The 7,304-nt window shown below is 38.2% G+C and overlaps 1 protein-coding gene across 2 annotated transcripts in view; it reads left to right on the top strand.

The window, feature by feature from the left end:
- The window catches only part of si:rp71-68n21.9 (kelch-like protein 9), a 69,620-nt gene that overhangs the window by 44,090 nt on the left and 18,226 nt on the right, over positions 1 to 7,304 (top strand). The window lies entirely within an intron of this gene.

Genomic DNA, 7,304 nt, shown 5'->3' with positions numbered 1-7,304 from the left:
GGGGGGGGGGGGGGGAGACACTGTTCAGTGATTTGTAGACATACATGAGTATTTTGAACTGGATTCGAAAGTGAACTGGTAACCAGTGCAGTGAGGTCAAAACTGGTGTAATGTGCTCTCTTTTGCATGTACTGGTTAAAAATCGGGCTGCTGCATTCTGGACCAGTTGTAGTCGTGCAATGGAGGTCTGACTGATACCAAACAGGAGTGAATTGCAGTAATCAAGCCTAGATGTAATGAATGCATGTATTACTGTCTCCAGGTTCTTTTTGGACAATATGGGCTTCAGTTTAGACAGCCGCCTCAGTTGGAAGAAGCATGATTTAACAGTCATGTTTACATGATTGTTAAGATTCAGGGAAGGGTCCATTATCACGCCCAGATTATTGACTCTTTGTTTTTCTGACAGGGTTAGAGCGGAAAGGTCAATGCAGTGATTTGTGATTGTGTCATTGGGAGGGAACAACATGACTTCAGACTTCTTTTCATTGAAACTTAAGAAGTTTAAAGCCATCCAGTCACTGATGTCAGCCAGGCAGTTGAGCAGCGGTTGAATAGAGCATGTACCATTGTGTCTTAGGGGGAAGTAAATTTGACAGTCATCGGCATAGAAGTGGAAGGGCATGTTGTGTTTCCGTAAAATAGCACCAAGCGGCAGCAGGTATAAAGAGAATAGGAGGGAATCTAGTATGGACCCCTGCGGAACCCCCCATTTAAGCTCTGCCTCTGCGGAACTAAAATCCTTGATGGAGACACAAAAGGATCTGTCAGCGAGGTAAGATCTGAACCAATTGAGGGCATTTTGGACCAGTTGGAGTCTAGCTATGGAGGTCTGACTGATACCAAAAAGGAGTGAGTTGCAATAGTCGAGCCTGGATGTAATGAATGCATGAATTACTGTCTCCAGGTTATTTTTGGACAATATGGGCTTCAGCTTAGACAGTCACCTCAGCTGGAAAAAGCAGGATTTAACAATCATATTTACATGATTGTTGAGTTTCAGAGAAGGGTCAAGTATCACTCCTAGATTAGTGACTCTTTGTTTCACTAACGGTGACAGAACGGATAGGTCGATGTAGTGGTTGGTGATTGTGTCATTGGGAGGAAAGAGCATAACTTCAGATTTCTTCTCGTTGAAACTCAAGAAATTTAAAGCCATCCAATCTCTGATGTCAGCCAGGCAGTCCAGTAACGGTTGAATAGAGCGAGTACCGTTGAGTCTGAGGGGGAAGTAGATTTGGCAGTCGTCGGCATAGAAATGAAAAGGTATGTTATGTTTCCTGAAAATAGCACCTAGTGGCAGCAGGTATAAAGAAAATAAAAGAGGACCAAGGATGGACCCTTGCGGTATCCCCCATTTAAACGCTGCCGAGGCTGAACTAAAATCTTTGATGGAGACACAAAAGGACCTGTCAGCGAGGTAAGATCTAAACCATTCGAGGGCTGACCCAGTGATGCCCACCCACTGCTCTAACCTCTCAATGAGGATCTCGTGGTCGATTGTATCAAAGGCAGATGTGAGGTCCAGTAAGAGAAGGAGCACAGAATCACCAGCGTCTGTGAATAGGAGAATGTCGTTAAAAACTTTGAGTAGAGCAGTTTCAGTGCTGTGGAGAGGTTTAAAGCCAGACTGGAATAGCTCTAAGATGGCATTATCCTCTAGAAAGCATTTCAGCTGGGACTCCACTATTTTTTCCAGCAGTTTAGCGACAAATGGGAGTCTGGAGACAGGCCGGAAGTTGGACATGACTGAGGGGTTTTTTCAGGAGAGGTTGGACAACAACATGTTTAAAAGTTATTGGCACCACACCTGAGGCTAAGCTGCTGTTCACAATGCCAAGAACAGGAGGGCCCAGAACAGGAAGAAGCTCCTTAAGGAGTTGAGGGGGGACAACGTCAAAAGGGGAGCCAGATGGCTTCATGCCACACATGACCTGCTCCAGGGAAGACAGAGAGATGGGTTCGAAGTGGTCAAGAACAGCAACACAATGAGATGAGATGGACGGATCCTGAACAGGTGGAGAAATGAGTGCCCGGGTGTTTGCAACTTTTTCAGAAAAGAAAAGGAGGAAGTTTTCACACAGCTCAGTTGAGGCTTCTAGAGGTGAAGGTTCACTGAGGTGTAGAACTGAGTTCAGGGTGGAAAAAAGGGCTCGGGGGTTGTGGGAGTTTGAGGCAATTATCGCAGAAAAGAACTTCGATTTGGCGGCTTTAACTGCCTTCTGATAATGACACCAACTCTCCTTTAGGATTTGAAAAAAAGCTTGCAGCCTGTCTTTCCTCCACCTGCGTTCAGCTCTCCTACACTGCTGTCTAACGGCTTGAGTGACGTCATTAAGCCATGGTTCTGATAAACGTTTTGTTTTCCTGGTTTTAACGGGAGCAACACAGTCCAGAATATTTAAGCAAACAGAGTTAAGCTGAGAGGTTAGCTCCTCGGTGGAGAGAGACACTGAGAGCTGATCGATCCTCTCAGAGCTAAAAGCTTCAGTAAAACGTGCAGCAGTGAAACGGTTAATGGCGCGTGAAGTACATGCAGAATCACATGACTTAGCAGTAGGACAAGGCGGGATGATATCAAACAAGACAGGCATGTGGTCTGAGAGAACGTTGTCACCGATTACCAAATTACAAACAGAGACATCAAGTGTTAAAATGAGATCCAGAGTGTGACCATGTTGTTGGGTGGGAGTATTTACATGTTGGGTTAAATTAAATGAGTCCAACAAATCAAGGAAGTCCTTCACTAACGGCTTCTCCTGACAACAGACGTGAATATTAAAGTCACCAACAATAATAAAGTGATCATATCTTGGTGTGATGTAAGCCAGAAAATCAGAGAATTCACTTATGAAGTCCTTGGAACGAGGGGGGCGATAAACAATCGCACACAGAACGGGAGGGGAATGTCCGAGTTCAAAAGCACTCAGCTCAAAACTGGAGCAGGGCATGAGGGTGGACAACTGTTTACAGGAAAAGTTTGATTTAAATACAGTTAATATTCCACCACCCTGCCGACCTGATGGCCGCGGGGCATTAAAACACAGTCAGGAGGTAAAAGTTCCACCAAGGCGCTTGAATCACCCAAAGGCAACCAGGATTCAGTGAGAAAAGAAAATCTAGTCCCTCGTCTTTAAAAAAGTAATTTAGAATAAAAGTCTTGTTGGCAACAGACCTTGTGTTGATGAGGCACGTCCTGATCTGGTCCGACACAGAACCAGCCATGGTGGGGGTGGTGCGCGCTAACGGTTGCAGATTTTTAAAAACAGCGCCTCCAGGATGGTCCAAGCGCAGGGCTGGTAGACAACACCCATATTTTCCCTGGTCCGGGCACGTAGGAAGCTGGCTGTGGAAACGTTGACTACGCAGAGCTTTGAGTTTTACCAGCCGGCCGGCACGTTTACCCCGGCGTCTGGATCGATATCTCCGAGAAGACAGGCTTGGGGCCCAGCGTAAACAAGCAGGCACGTCTGCCAGAAGGGGTGGAAGGGGGGGGGGGGGTCCCGAGTCACGATCAAAATGGTCCGAATCAGCGACAGCAGATACAGACAATCGAAGATCGAGGAGCTGTTGTCTGTCATACACAAGCAGCGAGTTGATATCCCAGACAAAAAATGAAAAAAGCAGAAATAATCCAAAAAGTATCGTCAGAGGTAGATTGCAGGCCATGTACACGGGCGCCATCTTACCGGAAGAACAGTTTAAGGAAGTTAACATGACAAATGATGATCTTTCTATAATTCATTTGAACTGTAGAAGTAAAAATGCAAATATATCTTACATGCTAGAAAATCTCCAAAACATTAAAAAAACTTTTACAGTAATAGCACTATCGGAGACATGGCTTAATGATGAAAATATAAAAAACATCCACATTGAAGGATATGATTTACATTATATAAACAGAAAAAATAAAAGAGGTGGAGGAGTAGCTATATTTATAAAAAAGGAAATAAAATGTAAGTTAATTAAAGAAATGTCTATGGTTGTTGATAATATGATGGAAATGATTACAGTGGAAATAATAAACAAAGATGGAACAAATATTATAATAAGTTGTGTGTATCGATTGCCAAGTTCAAAGATAGAGACATTTACAGATAAAATATTAGAATTATTGGTTAAGAGTGGAAATAAAAAAGTTTTTTTATGTGGCGATTTCAATATTGATTTGGGCAACATGACAGACTCTAATAATACCAGTATATTTATGAACTTGATGAATAGTTTAAATTTATATCCGTTGATATTAAGGCCGACAAGAATAACAACTCACAGTGCTACGTTAATCGATAATATATTCACAAACATAGAAGATGAGGATGTGATAAGTGGAATATTGATGATGGATATCAGTGATCATTTACCATTTTTTTCAATTTATAAATGTGATGATAATAAACCAAAAAAAAATAAAAAGAATAAATACAAAAATAAACACATCAAAACAAGCAATGGATAAATTTAAATAAGATTTAGATATACAAAAATGGGATGAAGTATATGTGGATGATGTAAACAAATCTTGTGATGAATTTATGAGGATCCTTGAAGTTTTGTTCAAAAATAATTGTGTAAAAAAAATCTACATACAAGATAAGAAAGTCGATCATCCTTGGATGACTAAAGGATTGAAGAATGCATGTAAAAAAAGAATAAACTTTATTCATGGTTTATGAAATCTAGAACATTAAATGCTGAAAAAAAATACAAAAAGTATAAAAATAAATTGGTAGGGATAATAAGAAAACATAAAAGGGAATATTATAGTCAATTATTACATAAATGCAGTGGTGATATGAGAGCGACATGGCGAGTAATTAACAATGTTTTAAGAAAACAAAATGGTAATAGGGGATTGTCACAACATTTTGTTGAAAACAATGTGGAAATTTATGATGATACAGAGATTGTAAATGGATTTAATAATTATTTTGCAAATGTGGGATTAAGTTTTGCAACGTCAATTCCTAAAGTAGATGGTAATGTGAATTATTTGATCAATGGATGTGCAAACAGTATGTTTCTTAACGGTACTAGTGAGGAAGACATAATGAAGGTAGTTGGACAATTTGCTGATAAAAGATCCAATGATTGTGAAGGAAATAATAAGTAATGTGTTGGAACCTTTTACATATATCTGTAATTTATCATTTTCTAAAGGCATTTTCCCAGAAAGAATGAAAATCGCAAAGGTGATTCCAATTTTTAAAAATGGTGAGAAAAGTTTGTTTAGAAATTATAGACCTATATCGTTGTTGCCACAGTTTTCTAAAATTCTTGAAAGATTATTTGTGTCCAGGCTGGACAAATTTATAGATAAACATAATACTTTGAGTAATGAGCAATACGGTTTCAGATCTAACAATTCAACATGTCTGGCTCTTATGGGTTTAATGGAACAGGTTACTACAGCGATAGATGAGAAGCAATATTGTGTAAGTCTATTTGTTGATTTGAAAAAGTCTTTTGACACCATTGATCACACTATTTTGCTTGAAAAATTGAAACAATAAGGTATTAGAGGTCTAGCCATACAGTGGATATCTAGCTATTTAAACAGAAGAAAACAGTTTGTTCAGATTGATGAGGTTAGATCTGGTTTGTGTAATGTGTCATGTGGAGTACCTCAAGGTTCAGTTCTTGGGCCTAAGCTGTTTATTTTGTATGTAAATGATTTAGTTAAGGTGTTTAGTATTCTCAAGTTTGTTTTATTTGCAGACGATACAACTTTCTTTTGTTCGGGTAAAGACTTAAATCAGATGTTTGAATTAATGAAGATTGAGTTTGTAAAAATTCATACTTTGTTTAAATTAAATAAATTATCACTTAATCTAGAAAAAACAAATTATATGATATTTAGTAAAAAAAAAAAGCCATCTATAGATTTTCCTTTTGAAATTGATGGTGTTGTGATAGAAAGAGTGAGTGAAGTAAAGTTTCTGGGAGTGATTATTGATGATACATTGACATGGAAAAAACATATTAATTTTGTAAGAACTAAAATTTCCAGGTCTACAGCAACGCTGCATAAAGTACGAGAATGTCTGACTGATAAAGCATCGTGTCACTGTACCATACAACTGTTGTGCCACATTTGATTTATTGTGTTTGTTGCTATCTGGGGTACAGCTTGTAAAACTGCAACCAAGTCTATTTTTATTTTACAAAAAAGAGTTAGAAGATTTATCGCAACAAAGCATTATCGCCATCCTTCAAGTATTTTGTTTTATCAACTGAAAACTCTTAAGTTTTATGATTTGGTGGATTACAATATTCTATTATTTATGTACAAGGCTCAGAACCAAAATTTACCGTCAAACATACAAGTGTATTTCGTTAAAAGGAATAGTTGTTCTAATTTAAAGGGAACAGATATTTTTGTAAAGATGAAATATAGAACAAGTTTTAAGGGCACGTCTACTTCGATCAAGGGAATTAGTTTATGGAATGGTTTGGATAATGATATCAAAAAGGAGACTTCATTAGCTGTATTTAAAAAAAGATTAAGAATGTATTGATGATGAAATATATTTAAGTTTAATGGTATGGAATTATAATGAATTGTGATAAGTTTTTTGGTTGGTTGTATTATGTATTGTTTGAATAGATCGTTTTGAATTGATATTGTTTAGAAGAGGCAGAAATGATAAGAATTCGTTCTTCTTCTGCTGCCTTTCATTTTATATGTATCTTATTGTATTTGTATGGAATAAGTCTTGTTTTAACTGAAATGAAATGAATGAGTGAATAAATAAATAAATAAATAAATAAATAAATAAATAAATAAATAAATAGTTTAGCGTATTTCTTAGTACATATCTTAGATCTTACTGTTTTTCTTTCAAATGTATACTTCTTTTCGATATAACTGGGACCCTGTGTACACAATTTCATTCCACCACATGTACCACATGCTATGCGAATGACAATAACCAAAAAAAGTCAAATTGTGCTCTTTGAAATTGCCTCAATATGTATGCTTACCCCCCCCCCCCCCCCCCAATTTAGGCTGGGGGGCCGACCTGGGACCAGAAAGCCGCGGCTTGACTCCCAGCCGTTCCCACATGTTGTGGTGTCTCTGAGCAAGACACCTAATTGCTCCCTGGACACTCACACAGCTGCCCACTACTCCACCTGGGTGTGTATCAGGTGTGATGGCTCCAGTGCAGAGAACTAATTTTGTCATTGTATGGGAACATACAGTACATTGTACTGTTTTGTTCTCTGTGGTAAACCCTTTTTTTTTTTTTACAAAATACTTTATGCATAAATATATATATATTTATGCATAAATATATATA

Source organism: Nematolebias whitei, chromosome 13 (assembly GCF_014905685.2).
Source record: "Nematolebias whitei isolate Nwh7 chromosome 13, NemWhi1, whole genome shotgun sequence".
Taxonomy (NCBI): domain Eukaryota; kingdom Metazoa; phylum Chordata; class Actinopteri; order Cyprinodontiformes; family Rivulidae; genus Nematolebias; species Nematolebias whitei.
This window is presented reverse-complemented; position numbering and strand designations above follow the sequence as displayed.